Below are 17,428 nucleotides of genomic sequence, written 5' to 3'. Positions count from 1 at the left end.
GTGGACAGGGAGGTGGGTGGATGGGAAGGTGGGTAGACGGGAAGGTGGGTGGAAGGGGAGGTGGATAGATGGGAAGGTGGGTGGAAGGGGAGGTGGATAGATGGGAAGGTGGGTGGACAGGGAGGTGGGTGGACGGGGAGGTGGGTGGACGGGGAGGTGGGTAGACGGGAAGGTGGGTGGACAGAGAGTTGGGTGGATGGGGAGGTGGGTAGACGGGAAGGTGGGTGGACAGAGAGGTGGGTGGACGGTGTTAGTTCACCGTTTCATTTTTTTGTCAAGAGTTGGACTTACACTTCAAGCAATATTATTGGAATATACAGAATCCTAGATGACCAGAAGTGGAACAAAGGACCTTCTTCACCCAGAACACCTCCCACCCCAATGAGGTATCTGATATAAGAAAACCGATGAAAAAAAACGTACGTTATCATTGCAGAAAACTCTGATCAACAATTGTAAATAAAGCAGGCTGTCTGTGCCGGGAAATATCAGACGCATATTTTTACAGCATCTTGCTGTTTCTATGAGTCACATCTCAGCTTGTGGTCAAATAATATCAATAAATGAGTGGGAACATTTTTGTTCAATAGGATGAGCGACCCAGCACACCACAGGCATTCAAAGGGAAAATACAGAAGATATCAATAATGTAGCCATTCTAAGCTCAAATATAGGCTGAACTCAGAAGCTTGAAAGTTTTCATGATGTTTTCAGTTTACAGATCTTTTTAAAAACAGTTTGAAGTCTAATATCTTTTTATCTGGTCATAGGAGCCTTTCTCAACCTTTATACCATGGAGGGACACTTGATAAATACATTTCAGGTCTCAGGGGACCCCTGGTAAAAATAATCTTTATCTACAGAGTATATTAGTGTGAGCAGTAAGTTGGGATATAAGACCAAATAAAAGAATAAGGAATGCAGAATATTTAGCATACAGTATGTGACACTCAGGGCTTCTTTGTATAACAAAATTATGTGCAGCAATATTTTTTAAATGAAACCATTATTAATGGTGGCCATGCAAAACATGCAGACAGAGTGCCACCGGTGTTATTCCCACACACCCCTTACATTGGTGGTAATGTAGCGCCCTTTACATTGGTGGTCAGTGTAGAGCCCCCTTACATTGGTGGTTAATGTAGTGCCCCCTTACATTGGTGGTCAGTGCAGAGCTCCCTTATATTGGTTAAAGTGGTACCCCCTTACATTGGTGGTTATTGTAATACCTCTTACATCGGTGGTCATTGTAGAGCCCCCTTACATTGGTGGTGAATGTAGTGCCCCCTTACATTGGTTGACAGTGTAGTGCCCACTTACATTTGTGGTCAGTGTAGAGCTCCTTTACATTGGTGGTTAATGTGGTACCCCCTTACATTGGTGGTTATTGTAGCACCCCTTACATTGGTGGTCAGTGTAGAGCCCCCTTACATTGGTGGTTAATGTATTGCCTACTTACATTGGTGGTCAGTGCAGAGCTTCCTTATATTGGTGGTTAATGTGGTACCCCCTTACATTGGTGGTTATTGTAGTACCTCTTACATTGGTGGTCATTGTAGAGCCCCCTTACATTGGTGGTGAATGTAGTGCCCCCTTACATTGGTTGACAGTCTAGTGCCCACTTACATTGGTGGTCAGCGTAGAGCTCCTTTACATTGGTGGTTAATGTGGTACCCCCTTACATTGGTGGTTATTGTAGCACCCCTTATATTGGTGGTCAGTGTAGAACCCCCTTACATTGGTAGTTAATGTAGTACCCTCTTACATTGGTGGACAGTGTAGATTCCCCTTTCATTGGTTGTCAGTGTAGAGCCCCCTTACATTGGTGGTTAATGTGGTACCCCCTTACATTGGTGGTTATTGTAGTGCCTTTTACATTGGTGGTCAGTGTAGAGCCCCCTTACATTGGTGGTCAGTGTAGAGCCCCCTTACATTGGTGGTCAGTGTAGAGCCCCCTTACATTGGTTATTAATGTAGTGCCTCCTTAAAGTGATTCTCAAGGCTTATTTTATTTTAAGAAAAAACAAACATGTCTATACTTACCTGCTCTATGTAGTGGTTTTGCACACAGCAGCCTGGATCATCCTCTTCTCAGAACCCCCGCAGGCTCTCCTGGCCCCTGTTGAGTGCCCCCACAGCAGGCAGCTTGCTATGGGGGCATTTGCTGCTCCATGTGTCCATTCACAGCCCCCTTACATTGGTTGTTATTGTAGTGCCACTTACATTGGTGGTCAATGTACAGCCCCCTTACATTGGTGGTCAGTGTACAGCCCCCTTACACTGGTGGTCAGTGTACAGCCCCCTTACATTAGTGGTCAGTGTGGAGTCCCCTTACATTGATGGTCTGTGTAGAGCCCTCTTACATTGGTGGTTATTGTAGTGCCCCTTACATCAGTGGTCAGTGTAGAGCCCCCTTACATTGGTGGTCAGTGTAGAGCCCCCTTACATTGGTGGTCAGTGTAGTACCCCCATACATTGGTGGTTATTGTAGTGCCCCTTACATTGGTGGTCAGTGTAGAACCCCCTTACATTGGTGGTCAGTGTAGAGCCCCCTTACATTGGTGGTCAGTGTAGAGCCCCCTTACATTGGTGGTCAGTGTACAGCCCCCTTACACTGGTGGTCAGTGTACAGCCCCCTTACATTAGTGGTCAGTGTGGAGTCCCCTTACATTGATGGTCTGTGTAGAGCCCTCTTACATTGGTGGTTATTGTAGTGCCCCTTACATCAGTGGTCAGTGTAGAGCCCCCTTACATTGGTGGTCAGTGTAGAGCCCCCTTACATTGGTGGTCAGTGTAGAGCCCCCTTACATTGGTGGTCAGTGTAGTACCCCCTTACATTGGTGGTTATTGTAGTGCCCCTTACATTGGTGGTCAGTGTAGAACCCCCTTACATTGGTGGTCAGTGTAGAGCCCCCTTACATTGGTGGTCAGTGTAGAGCCCCATTACATTGGTGGTCAGTGTAGAGCCCCCTTACATTGGTGGATAATGTAGTGCCCCTTAACATTGGTGGTCAGTGTAGAGCCATTGAGGAAGTTTCCCTTCACTTCTTGCCCCAGAGGCAACAACAGGAAGTCAGAGGCTTCTCCCAAAGCCGGAAAATTTCCCATCATCTTCCCACAGTTGTCTCCAGTCAGTGGGAGGAGATAAGGTGGATCTATGGACTTATTATAATTTGTCATTAGTGCAACTGTTGTTTTCCATTGCTTGCTGTTATTGTATTTGTTCTGCCCAGGTTGCTGCCCAAATAAACCTTTTTTTTTCCATTAGGCTTAAGCAGGTTATACACGGGCACTTTCCAGCATTCACACATGTGGATGCAAAAAATCTCCCCCGCCATGTTTTTTGTATTCTAACAGTGGGGATGCCCCCCTTCCCCCCATCAGAATACATAGATCAGCACTGCAGCCATTGGCTGCAAGTGCTGATCGAATGCTAGCTTTCCAACAGGACCATTCGACAGAAGCTGGCTTCTGTTGAACAGTCCTTGGTACACACAGATCAAAACTCCTCTGGTTCCTGCTGAAGCGGACAATTTTCAGTCACTGTATACCAGCCTTTACTGTGTTCAGAGGGTGGTACTGCCTGAAGGATCATTATTACCAGGAGCCTGGGAACCCAATCATCCAACAGCTCCTTTAGGGGTTCAGGTATGCTGGCTGTATTTAAAGGATAAATATATATTTTTGTACAGCTATCCTTAGACTGCAGGTTCCCCCCTTGCCCAGCAGGCTCCTAAGTGATCCATGCACCTATTCACTGTCTACAGCAGGGGATCTCTACCAGGGTTCCATGGAATCCTGGGGTTCCTCAATAGGTTGCTAGGGGTTCCTTGAGCAATGAGCATTGTGCCTTTCAGATACATTCCCACTGACACCATTGATCTTTTTAGCTATCTGTAAGGAGCTAATTCTTCCCAATGACCCCAAATGTAAGGAGCATTCTTCCCAATGACCACAAATGTAAGGAGCATTTTTCCCAATGACCACAAATGTAAGAAGCATTCTTCCCAATGACCACCACACTAATATCTCATGAGCTGTGAATATAGTCATTTTTAGCAGGGGTTTCCTGACAACGGAGAGTTGTTTCAAGGGTTCCTCTGTGTTGAAAAAGTTGGGAAATGCTGGTCTACAGAGATCTTCCCTGCAAAGCTGCTGGGTACAATCCCTTGAAAGTCTCCTAGTTGGTTTGTGCAGTAGGTTCCCTTATTCATTTCTATAGAAAGTCCATCAAGTGAGGAGCCATAATATGGCAATTCTCTGGATTTTGGTCAGGTAAGTAGAACATTTGGGTGGCATGTTGGGTGAGGGGGGATCAGGATTTAAAGAGGAGTTCCACCCTAAAGGGGAAGTTCCACTTTAATGATTTGTCCCCCGCTCCCCATTAAGGATTGGCACCTTTCGGGAGCGGGTACCCGAATTTGACAGGTACCCACTCCCACTTGGATCGCCTAGGCGAACAGAAGCGGAAGCTGTCCCCCCCCCCCCCCCCCTCCCCGTAGTCTTCTGGGACATGTGACAGGTCCCAGAAGACTACGGGGCCATTCACAAAGCACAGCGTTTCTTGCGCATGCTCAGTGGGCACCCGGCTGTGAAGCCGCAAGCTGTCACAGCCGGATGCCCACACTGATGATGCCAGCACCAGGGAGAGAAGACGGCCGGTGAAACCAGCCATGGTGAGGACACTGCTGGACCGAGGGACAGGTAATTGTATGTATTTTACGTATGTATGTCTGTATTTTAAAAGTAACAGCTACAGTTTTTGCCATAAATGTACCATTACAGTGTATGTAAACCCTTACATGTCCCCGGTGACTGGCCTCAGACGATACACACAGATTAAACAAATCCCCCTTCATACGTTGTGCCTGTTGTGGTGGGGGGTCAGTTACTGCTGAAAGTGATCTGCTGCTGCTGCTGGCTGCTAGAGGGTCTATTGATGTTGGCTTCTAGGAGATTTATTGTTGCAGGCAGTAGTCTATTGTTGCTGGAGGGTCTATTGTTGCTGGGGGGCTATTGTTTCTCAGGAGGTCTATTGTTGCTGGCGGGGAATCTATTTTTGATGGAAGCGGAGTCTTATGTTGTTGGGGGGTCAGTTACTGCTGAAAGGGGTCTTCTGTTGCTGGCTGCTAGAGGGTCTATTGATGTTGGCTTCTGGGAGATTTATTGTTGCAGGCAGTAGTCTATTGTTGCTGGAGGGTCTATTGTTGCTGGGGGGCTATTGTTTCTCAGGAGGTCTATTGTTGCTGGCGGGGGATCTATTTTTGATGGAAGCGGAGTCCTATGTTGTTGGGGGGTCAGTTACTGCTGAAAGGGGTCTTCTGTTGCTGGCTGCTAGAGGGTCTATTGATGTTGGCTTCTGGGAGAATTTATGTTGCAGACAGTAGTCTATTGTTGCTGGAGGGTCTATTGTTGCTGGGGGGCTATTGTTTCTGAGGAGGTCTATTGTTGCTGGCAGGGGATCTATTTTTGATGGAAGGGGAGTCTTATGTTGTTGGGGGGGTCAGTTACTGCTGAAAGGGGTCTTCTGTTGCTGGCTGCTAGAGGGTCTATTGATGTTGGCTTCTGGGAGAATTTATGTTGCAGGCAGTAGTCTATTGTTGCTGGAGGGTCTATTGTTGCTGGGGGGCCTATTGTTTCTCAGGAGGTCTATTGTTGCTGGCAGGGGATCTATTTTTGATGGAAGGGGAGTCTTATGTTGCTGGGGGGTCAGTTACTGCTGAAAGGGGTCTTCTGTTGCTGGCTGCTAGAGGGTCTATTGATGTTGGCTTCTGGGAGATTTATTGTTGCAGACAGTAGTCTATTGTTGCTGGAGGGTCTATTGTTGCTGGGGGCTTTGTTTCTCAGGAGGTCTATTGTTGCTGGCAGGGCATCTATTTTTGATGGAAGGGGAGTCTTATGTGGCTGGGTGGTCAGTTACTGCTGAAAGGGGTCTTCTGTTGCTGGCTGCTAGAGTGACTGCTGGGGGTTCTATTGTTGTAGATGGGATCTATTGCTGCTGGAGGGGGTCTATTGTTACTGGCTCTAGGGGAATTATTTGACTGCTTTTCTTGTTATCTTTAACAGATTACATACAAATTACTTAGCAACACAAAATGATACTTAGTTTTGTATTCTCTAAAAGGGGTGGTACTAATAGGTGGGTAGGGGTGACTCAGAAGGGGGGGGGGGACCGGCACCTATACTCTGAGAAAAAAAGTATACGAGTGCACAACAGGAAAGAAATAGCAACTGCCACCATTAAAAAAAACCTGCCATCATTGATTACCAGCTGAACCCTTCGGAACACTTTTACTCCTGAAATAATGAGAATTTCTCTAATAAGGCATTTGGAGAGTCACGACTTGGAGAAAAAGAGAACTATATTAATCCTTGTGTGTGGAAGTGAGAGAATTTAATGACGAGGACGCTGAGCACATAATGAAAACACAATGAAGAATGCTTCAATAAAGTCATGCAACCCTCTGCTGGGAATGAAAGGAATACGTCATCTAGTGACATCTTTCTGTTGCAGAGGCAGAATTGTAGACACGCCAATAGTGACCTGCTATACAACGGCTGATATTTAGGCACAATGTAGGTTGCTGCCAAGTCTTCAGCTCTCAATATATATCCTCAATATACACAATGACATTTATTTTGAAGCATATCATTTCATGTAATAGTATACAGCATCATGATAGTATTCATTTTTTTTTTTTGAGGACATTATCCTGAACAAAATTTCAATTTTCCTTTTCTGAGACATTTGACATTTATAATGTGTATTTTGTACCACCTTTTATGTATTTTACTGTTATTGTTTATGTGTTTTTATGTGTTTTACTGTTTATTGCATTATGATATTGATGTTCTGATATATGCTGACATCTAGTGGTGGTACTGCGCCACTACAACTTGTCATTGTGTACATTTGGTGCCTTCCCCTTTGTTTCCCCACTCTTTAGTGCTAGTTAGTACAATCCTAGCTAGATCCTCCATGCTTTTTCCCTGTTCACTCAGTTAGTCTCAGTTAATCAGAGACAGAGTTTAGGTAAGTTATAGTCTTAGTATACTTCAGAAGAGTGGAAATACAGTCTTTTGCTGTTCCTGCACTGGTATGTGAAATGCTAGATGCAAATATCACTCATCATAATCTGTATCCTTACACTTTTTCAACCTCATTCAGATATATGTATTTAAAAATACACCTGTCATTGATTTTATTGAACCATCCGTAAGTGTTTCAGCACTTGAAAACTGCAGAAAGTATCCTGTATTTTACTGTTAGGCCTGGTTCATATCAATGCATTTTGCTTTTGATTGATTGTCACGCATTTACCACATTTTGCTTTTTTTTTAGCCTTTTTTTTTGTTAAATGGGAAACATTTTTGTTGCTGGGCAGAATTAAAATTTAGCAAAAATGCACTACATGCGCCAACCTGGATAAATCAGAGCCTTCACAGAAAGATTCATTATCTAGAACTGCCTATATAATTGTTCAGCCTCACTTCTGTGCAGGGCATTTTTTCAGCGGGAGCGTGGGGGAATGCAGTTTCAGCACCTCCAGCACTGGAAGTGTGTAGTGGAAAGGGGTGCTGGGATGTGCTGGAAGGTCTATTGATGCTGTTGGGGGATCTGTTGTCACTGTCGAGGATATATTTTTGTGTGGTGGTCTATTGTTGCTGGGGAGGCCTATTGTTGATGGTGGGGATCTATTGTTGCTGGGGGGTGTCAATTTTTGCTGGAAGGGATCTACTGTTGAGAGAGGGGTCTTTGCTGCTGGCTGCTGGGCAGTCTATTGATGCTAGCTACTACTGCTGGGGTCTATTGTTGTTCGGGTGTTCTTTTGTTGCGGGGGTCCTTTGTTGTTGGGGGATCTATTGCTGCTGCGGGGGATCTGTTTTACTGATTTTCTTGTTAATGACAAATTCCATACAAATTACTTAGCACCACAAACTTATACTTTGCTCTGTTTTCTCTAAAAGGAGCTGTACTGGAAGGTGGGTAGGGGGTGGTACCAAGGGACGGTGCTCAGAGGTGGGGGGTGGAGACAAGGAGTGACTTAGAAGGGGGGAATTCCTGCACCTATTCTCTGAGAAAAAAAAGCAGTGCGTCTATGTATTTTTTTTCTGTGCTGAACTGTATCAGCCTATTATTATTCTGTACTATGCTACATAGTTACATAGTTAGTCTGGCTGAAAAAAGACAAAAGTCCATCCAGTTCAACCATAATAAAAAAAAAAGTTATAATCCTACACCCACAGTTGCTGACATCTAGTAGTGGTTTAGAGTCACTGCAACTTGTTTCTTTATGTAATTAAGTTCCTCCCTCTGTCCTCCCCTCCTGTTTAGTGCTTGTTAGTCCCAGCTAGACCTTCCCTATTTTGTTCCATGTTCCCTCAGTCAATGTTAGTACTTGGTAAAGGCCTTAGGAAAGCAATTGTCCTCTTACACTGCAATTATTTGAATTAAAATTGTGTTGGACTTCTGTATCTCATTAAAGAGTTTGGCTGCCTGTGGATGGTGCCAAGTCAGCAGGTGACCCTACTCTCCATACAGACTGGGTTTATTTTATTTATTTATATCAGGTACTTATATAATGCCATCAATTTATGCCACACTTTACATATATATTGTACATTCACATCAGTCCCTAACCCTCAAGGGGTGTACAATCTAAGATCCCTAACTCACATTCATACATACATACTAGGGACAATTTAGGCAGGAACAGGGGCGGACTGACCATTTGGAAACTCGGACACTCAGTAAGGGGCCCCATGAGATGCCCCTGGTACCTTTTTCATAGGCGTTTTTGAGTTTGGGCAAGGAAACAGGGACCCCATGATGCCCGGGGGCCCCATGAGTTGTCAGTCCGCCCCTGGGCAGGACCCAATGTCTTTGGAGTGTGGGAGGAAACCGGAGTACCCAGAGGAAACACACGCAGGCACAGGGAGAACATGCAAACCCCAGGCAGGTGGTGCTGTGGTTGGGATTCGAACAAACGACCCTAGTACTGCCAGGTGGAAGTGCTAACCATTTAGCCACTGTGCTGCCCACTGTAGGTTTAAGGAGGTATGTCATTGCATTAAAAACGCTGAAGGCTGCATTTTATGCATTAAGTTAAAAACTTCTGTGCCAAAGGATTCCCCTAGTCCCCCTCCCCCCACACATCCTTATACTTACCTGAGCTTGATTTCAATCCAGTGATGTGCACAAGAGTGGTGGCTCTCTCCACTCTCTTTCTTCTCTCTGGATAGACTGATAGCAGTGGGAGCCATTGTGATGAGGGAGTGGGGGGAGGGGCTGCTCTGTCTGTGTCTATAGATGCAGACAATAATAATAAAAATGTAAAAGCGAGCGCTATCCAGTCAGCAGCTAAGCACTCAAAGTAACCAAAACAAACCTTACAATAGAATAAATAAAATAGTGCAGCGCTAAAATTATGATTCAAATGAAAAGGAAGTATTAAGCAACAAACCGATAATAAAAGTTCAATATAAATGACAGTCTATGTGACTATAAGGTGCCAGGTGACTGGTTAAAACTCGGTGATGGTGCTCCAAGAAATATAGCAGAATTACGCACTCACCAGATGCGTAATAATTATACGCATTAAGTATCACATACAGAGTTTCCTCATCAGATAAAGGTCTGCTCAGGGCTTAGGTGGTCCTCCCTCAGGGTTGTAGTCAGCAATGCCCAGTAACAAATTACACGGATCCAAGTAACCAGCCAGGTAACCAGAGTTAAATCAGAACTCCTTCAATATTGGACTCACGTATATATTTGATGAAAGATGTATTTCTTTTCTGGATCTGGAGATTAGACTTGAGAATGGAAGACTCCTTACAAAGACATATAGAAAACCTACTGCTGCCAACACCCTACTAGAGGCAAGAAGCTATCATCCACGTTCACTGATTTCAGGGATTCCAGTGGGACAGTTTTTGAGATGTCGGAGAAATTGCTCAAACATCAATGACTTTAGAATGGAGGCTCAGGACCTCTATAGAAGATTTAGAGAAAGGGGATATTCTCACTCCCAAATTAGAAATGCTCGGAGACGGGCATATCAAACTGACCGCGAGGACTTATTATCTCCTAAAAAGGATGTAAAGGCTAAACTGAGTGATCAACCTGTTAGAATGATAACCCAATTTGGAGCCCAATGGCAAGATGTAAAATTGATATTAGAAAAACATTGGAAGATTCTAACTCAATGCCCTAGGTTGAGTAAGATTGTAGGTGAGCGTCCCCAGATGGTAGCAAGAAGAGCACCAAATCTTGGTGACCTCCTTATTCATTCAGATTATCAACCATTAAAACAAACAACATGGTTAAAATCACGTACCAAGGGGATGTTTAAATGTGGAAAATGTCAAATCTGCAAATATGTGGATCGTACGGATTCCTTTTATGACTCAGGAAATAACACTCATTATAAGATTCAGAGTCTCATAAACTGCTCCACAGTGAGAGTATTATATATCTTAACCTGTCCCTGTAAAAAGATGTATGTTGGTAAGACTAAAAGACAACTCAAAGTACGAATAGGTGAACATCTTAGAGATATTAGATCAAATGACCCTGACAGTAATCTTGCCCAACATTACGCCAAATATCATGGAGGTAAACTGGACGGTACAAAAGTAAAAGGTTTCTATGCACTGCACTTCCCACAAAGGAGAGGTGATTTTGACAGAGAACTGCTTAAAAAGGAGAAACATTGGATATATAAACTTGATACACTGTACCCTAAGGGGTTAAATGTGGAATGTGATCTCCAAGTGTTTTTGGAAAAATAGGTTTATAGGACTATGTACCTGTTTATTCCCATGCGGTGGGCAATTTACGGCATTTTTTTGTCTTTATAAAGGGTTGGACTTTAGATTAAATAACCCCAAAATAAACCTATATATATTGGGAATATTAACAAAAGTATGGATGATCTTATGGTATAAGCTTTGATATAGCTCTAAAAAATGTAAAAGGATTGATTGTCTGGTTAATTGTCCCTTAGTACCTCCTCTCTTTGAATAATAACCACACCATAGGATGGATGCCTGAGAATTGGGGTATTTTTGTTGTAATGACCCTTATGAGAACTCTCAGGTTATATTGCCATCTTGTGGTGTCTTTTGGTAATTTACATTGTCTCCTAAAAAACCTGATTCAATGAATAGAATTGTTGATTCTCTGATTTATATCGCCATCTTCTGGTTAAAATGTGATAAAAGCTTTAATTGACTGGTATATTTAATTCATGATCTTTTGATCAATATATGCATTGTTAAAATTGCTAAGCCTCTCCCCTCTCTGCTGTCTCCAGCCGTCTGTCTTTTTAATTATATTCAACAAAGACCAGCAGCTGAGCTAAGTATTTAGCCCTATTTTTTCTTCCATTAGGAACAATTGCAGGTTAGCTTTTTTGCATAAATGGGTGGGTCTTTACCCACTATAAATAGGAAATTGAAATGCAGTTGTTTCATTGGTCCTGACGAAGCTGAGTGAGATACGCCCATCGGCGAAACGCGTTGACGTCATACGTCAGATACGTCACTTCCGGTCATGCGCATTAGGTGGAACGCACGCTGACCCATAAGGAGGAAGCCATCTTCACATGCCATGAGGCAAGTGTGAGCAGCACAAGCGCCAAGAAGGGGCTGGAACCCGCGGTATATCGGCGGATGTCAGCGGTGGTTCCTTGGCCTCTGTGGCCGTGTATGGCAGTACCCATGAAGGACATCTCTTTCATTCCTAATACCCACAGCACAGGTGGTGAGTGGACTGTTACAGGACATTAGATATATGGTCCTCTGTGATCTATATGACCTATATATCTTATTGGGTGTAAACTCTGTCAGTGACTTCCCACATATTATTTGTCTCACTACAGGATGGGGACATCATGGTGCTTTGTATAGGATACAGGATATACCACATATATTTCAACAGGCAGAAGATCTTTTGGGATATGTCCTGTTTTTCCTACAAAAGGTGGTGTGTAGTCCACATATAGTGGTGAAGATACCATTTCAAGCAGAGTGCTGCTTTTTGCATCTTTTCTTCCACCCTGGGAATAAATGGGGCATATTTTCATTCAAGAGCTCTAGGATACAGCTGTCTATATTACAGATGAATGGGCCCCAACCACTTGAGCCGGCACAGGAATGTATTGCATCATATATTTGACATTCATGTCTCCCTCCATACAGGCCTGAGGCTTGTTGTTCTCTTTTTGACGCATATTGTGCTTGCTGCATTGCATACATGTGATATTTATATCCATAGTACAATTTTTGGATTCCCTGATTGGGATTCACCATAATGATATTGTTCTATTTATAATATTCAATATTATGGTATGCCTATGGTATAATTTTTGGATACACCTCTTTTGGGAAGTGTACACCTATGTGTCTGTGCTACAGGGACATTAGACTCCTGCAGTCATTTTTTCTGTTGCACATGCATTTAGACCGGTCTTGGTGTCATTTTATATGGTTTTAGGTCTGTGTGTATTGTCTCATACTGAGGTGATGGTAAACCAGGGCGAATGCCCATATGTCATATTTATATATGTGTAATAAAGCATAATTTTTGGAAATTTTTCTGAGTGTCACGTTCTGTTCATAATGTAGCCGCTTTTTCTGTGAATTTCTTTTCACAAATCCCCTTTTTTTGAATGCCTCTTTTGGCTACTGAATGGAGACCAAATATTGGGTGACATGATAATTCATTTGACAACCTCTTAATAACTACCTTTAATATATAGGTAACCAGAGGTCCCTGACTCACTGGCGACGCGTGTAATTTGTTACTGGGCATTGCTGACTACAACCCTGAGGGAGGACCACCTAAGCCCTGACCAGACCTTTATCTGATGAGGAAACTCTGGATGTGATATGTAATGCGCATAATTATTACGCATCTGGTGAGTGCGTAATTCTGCTATATTTCTCGGAGCACCACCAATGAATTTTAACCAGTCACCTGGCACCTTATAGTCACATAGACTCTCATTTATATTGAACTTTTATTATCAGTTTGTTGCTTAATACTTCCTTTTCATTTGAATCATAATTTTAGCGCTGCACTATTTTATTTATTATATAGACGCAGACAGGGTGGCGTGGGAGCAAGCCCGCATGACAGTGTTATAGGGGCACTCACTGAAGAGGTAGAGTCAGGAGTGCCAGCGGGGTACTCATGAAGAGGAGGATCAGGTCCTCTCTGTGCAATTCCAGTCACTGAACTTTGGAAATATTTGCTTTAACCACATGCCGCCCAGCCACTGTAGAAATACGGCGGCAGGGCGGCATGGCTGGGCAAAACCACGTTTTAAAATGTGTGTTTACAAAACAGGTAGGGGGCACGTACGAGGCGACGGCCACGGATGTCAGTCGCCGGGTCACAGCCATTCGTTACCGGCTGTGTCCTGCCGATTAGCGGCAATCACAGACAGAGAGCAGGGCTGCAGTAGCTCTGCTATCTGTCAGCTCCCTGTCAGCTCCTGACATGCTGAGCCGGAGAGGAGAGTTTATCTCTCCTGATCAGCGTGTCCCTCCCCGCGCAGTACACACCCCCGCCCCCTAGTAAAACACGCCCCTCACACAGTTAACCCTTTCAGTAAATAAAAAAGTTAACCCCTTGCTCGCCAGTGCCATTAGTACAGTGTCAGTGGGTTTTTTTTGCACTGATCACTATATTGGTGTCACTGGGGAAGTCAGTGACCCCAAGTCAGTTCCCTCCCAGTGTCAGAATGTTTGCCGCTGTCCCTCTGTCCCGCCATAAGTCGCTGATCGCCGCTATAAATCACTGATCGCCGCCATAAGTCGCTGATCGCCGCCATTATTAGTATAAAAAAAAATTAAAAATCCCAGTATCGTTCCCGCCATTTGTAAACGCTATAACCTTCACGTAAACTAATTAATTTACACGTATTGGGTTTTTTTTCAGCAAAGACATGTCACAGAATGCATTTTGGCTGAAAATTATGACAAAATATGATTTTTAAATATTTTTTACTGGACATGTTTTATAGCAAAAAGTCCAAAATATTGTTTTTTTTCTCAAAATTGTCAGCCTTTTTTTTTTATAGCGCAAAAAAATAAAAACCGCACAGGTGATCAAATACCACCGAAAGAAAGCTCTATTTGTGTGAAAAAGGACATAAATTTCATTTATGTACCATATTGCATGACCGCGCAATTGTCCGTTAAACTAGCGCAGTGCTGTATAGCAAAAAAATGGCGAAAATTGCAGTATCTATACCATAGTTTGTAGACGCTATAACTTTCACAAAAAGCAATCAATATACACTTATTGGGATTTTTTTACCAAAAATATGTAGCAGAATACATTTTGGCCTAAATTTATAATTAACTTTGAGTTTACTATATATTTTTTTATAGCTGAAAATAAAAAATATCGTTTTTCTTTAAAATTTTTTGGTTTTTTTGTTTATAGCGTGAAAAATAAAAAGCGCACAGGTGATCAAATACCACCAAAAGAAAGCTCTATTTGTGTGAAAAAAAGGGCGTAAATTTCGTTTGGGTGCAGCATTGCATGACCGCGCAATTATCAGTTGAATTAGTGCAGCGCCGAGTAGCAAAAAGAGGCCTGGTCATTAAGGGGGGTAAATCCTCAGGAGGGCAAGTGGTTAAAAAGCAGCAAATGTACCTGCACTGGTGTATGCAATGCTATCATCACTCATCATAATCTATAGCCTTACATTTTTTCAACCTCATTCAGATACTTTATATATTACTTTGTGTTTAAAAATGTTCCTGTCATTGATTTTATTGAACCATCCATAAGTGCTCCAACTCTTGAAAACTGCTGAAAGTATAATTCTTCTGAAGTGCTCTGCATGGAGCTTTTTATGTGAGATGTGCTAATGAATAAAAATGATAGTTCTCAGGCGCAGTTCAGTCCACCACTGTGCTAAAATTGCTGTATGAACAAGGCCTTCTAGTGATCGGCAGATGGCAAGAATGTCTGTACACGAGTGAATGAAATTATGTACAAACAACTGCGGATAATGCTTAACCTCCTCGGCGGTATGATTCTTTCTGATTTTTTGTGCTGAAAGCGGTACCATTTTTTTGCATGGAAATATGTAGTTTTTTATTGTAGGCTGTAATTTTTAGGAATAACTCACTGAAATCTGTCCAAACAAGAGTCTAGTAAACATTCCAGATATGATAAAACTTGAAACACGAAATCATAAATTATAATTTAATAAATAATCATAAAAAATAATAATATAATAATAATAATAAATTTAATTCAATAATGTAATCAAACCAAAAACACTGAAATTTGAAATACAGAGGCAAATTTGCACATCGCTGAGCAAAGTCGCAAAATCGTTTTCAGTGTCTGATGATGAATTTCCCCCACAAATCATTATCACTCAATTCTGCAAGTGGTTCTGATTTACTATCGCTGTTCTCTAGCCGGTCTAAAACCGCTTTTGACGTAAAGGGACGCTTTTTGGACGCCATGGACTTTTCTAAGTTTCCAGGCAGAAAGAACAGTCAAAATGCAGGCAGGGCGCAGGACAAAGCACTCGGGACAAAATGTATGTGAAATGCATTGAAACAGCAATGACAACAAAAATGAAATTTTTTAAAAATTTCAAATTTCCCGCCGGTTCCGGCACCCGTACGTCCCGACGTCACAGGGACCGGAACACAGAAGCCGGATGACGGCATCGGCCGGAGGAGATGGCCGGGGACGCTGCAGGGGACAAATCGCGGGAGCGCAGGACAAGGTAAGTGCTGCAGGGACCCCCTGAGCAACGCCGCATGGTAAGCCGGAGTGTAACTCGGGGTTACCGCTTTTGGTGCTCAAATTTTACCCCGAGATACACTCGGGAACACCGCTAAGGAGGTTAATGAAATCAAACTAAATTTCAAAATTTTGGTCCTATTATGAATGTGAGTTAGGGACCTTAGATTGTACGCTCCTTGAAGGCAGGAACTGATGTGAATGTACAATATATACGTAAAATGCTGCACAAATTGACAGTGCTATATAAGTACCTGTAATAAATAAACATTAATAAACACCTTCTCTTTGAAATGATATTGCACAGAGTGGTCCTTTACCTCCTCTTTTTCAATCCCCTGCCAGTGCTGTCCACTCCTCCTTTCCTCTATGTGCCCCTTCAGCAAGCCCTGTGCTTAGGGGACACCCATACGGGTGTTCTCCCAAACCGTGGTGTGTATGTCCATTGACACACACAGCGCTGGTAAGCCTGCCCACTCTCACTCTTCACAGGAGTTTTACTGACAGGCTCCTGCCCGTGACTCTTGTGAGGGGAGAGTGGTGCTGCAGGTGGGAGAGCACTGGATGGTGAGAGGAGGCAGGTGAGTGTTTAGGGATGGCAGTAGGTAGGAGACATGGCAGGGAGTTTTTTTTTTTTTAATGTTGAGAATACATTAAGGTAAAAAACACTTTAGAATCACTTAAAAACAAGCAGCGAGGACGGCACATATCACCTCTGAGTCTCCTGTCAAATGTATCTGAAGAGTGATCTACCATGGATTGCTTTTCAGAAGGGAAGTGAACACCACCAAAATTGTGTGAATGAGCACTGTAACAAAATGGTATCCGTGTTTCTACAAGGCATTTGTATTCTGTAGGAACACTTATAGTTTAGGCAAGAGACACTGCCAGTGTTTCCTACACCAGAATCTCGGCTGTCAAACTGGCAGGGGATCTTGGTTCCCAACACACTTTACATTGCTGTAAGTTGCAGCTTTACCAAGAATGAAAATAGAAATGGAGATTACAAAAATATTTCATGAATACCATTGTCACTGCTGATTCAGCCTGTAGCTTGTCAATCATCACCTGGCCACACCTAGTCCCACCCACTTTCTGGATTGACAACACTGCCTCTTTTGCTGAAACCCTCCCACTGTGAGCTGCAGTGTCTGGGAGGGGGAGCGTGTGAGACACAAATAAAGGAACATTTGGCTCAATCAGGGGAGGTAAAGGAAGTTTTGTATTTACTTTATGAGGCTTGTGCATTACATAGTATTAGAATTTAGGACTTGTCTAAACCGTCACACAGGAGCCTTTAGTTGTACTTTAAGTATGATCACCACAGGACACTAAAGAGTTCATGTCATTTGGGGATAAGCTGTACAGTAACATGACAGATACACATTGTACAGCTAAGTGATATATAATGTCCATGTGACACGTGTGGTGAAATAAATCAGCCTTCTGACAATAAATCAGCCTTCAGCTGCTAGACTCATACACCTTACTAACCGATCAGCGACTGCTGCCCCTCTCTGCCAATCCCTCCACTGACTTCCACTAACCCACGTATAAAATTCAAAATACTAATCACAGCTTACAAAGCCATCCACAACACTGCCCCTAGCTACATCACCAACCTCATCCACAGATACCCCCCAAATC

At 43.1% G+C, this 17,428-nt stretch overlaps 1 protein-coding gene across 2 annotated transcripts in view; it reads right to left on the bottom strand.

Moving 5' to 3' along the window:
* ALPK2 (alpha kinase 2) overlaps positions 1–17,428 on the bottom strand; it is a 210,381-nt gene that overhangs the window by 38,676 nt on the left and 154,277 nt on the right. The window lies entirely within an intron of this gene.

This window comes from Staurois parvus, unplaced genomic scaffold, assembly GCF_062004578.1.
Source record: "Staurois parvus isolate SC_StPar_1 unplaced genomic scaffold, SC_StPar_1.0 ptg000310l, whole genome shotgun sequence".
Lineage (NCBI taxonomy): Eukaryota > Metazoa > Chordata > Amphibia > Anura > Ranidae > Staurois > Staurois parvus.
Note: the sequence above shows the minus strand (reverse complement) of the source record. Positions and strands in the feature narration are given on the sequence as shown.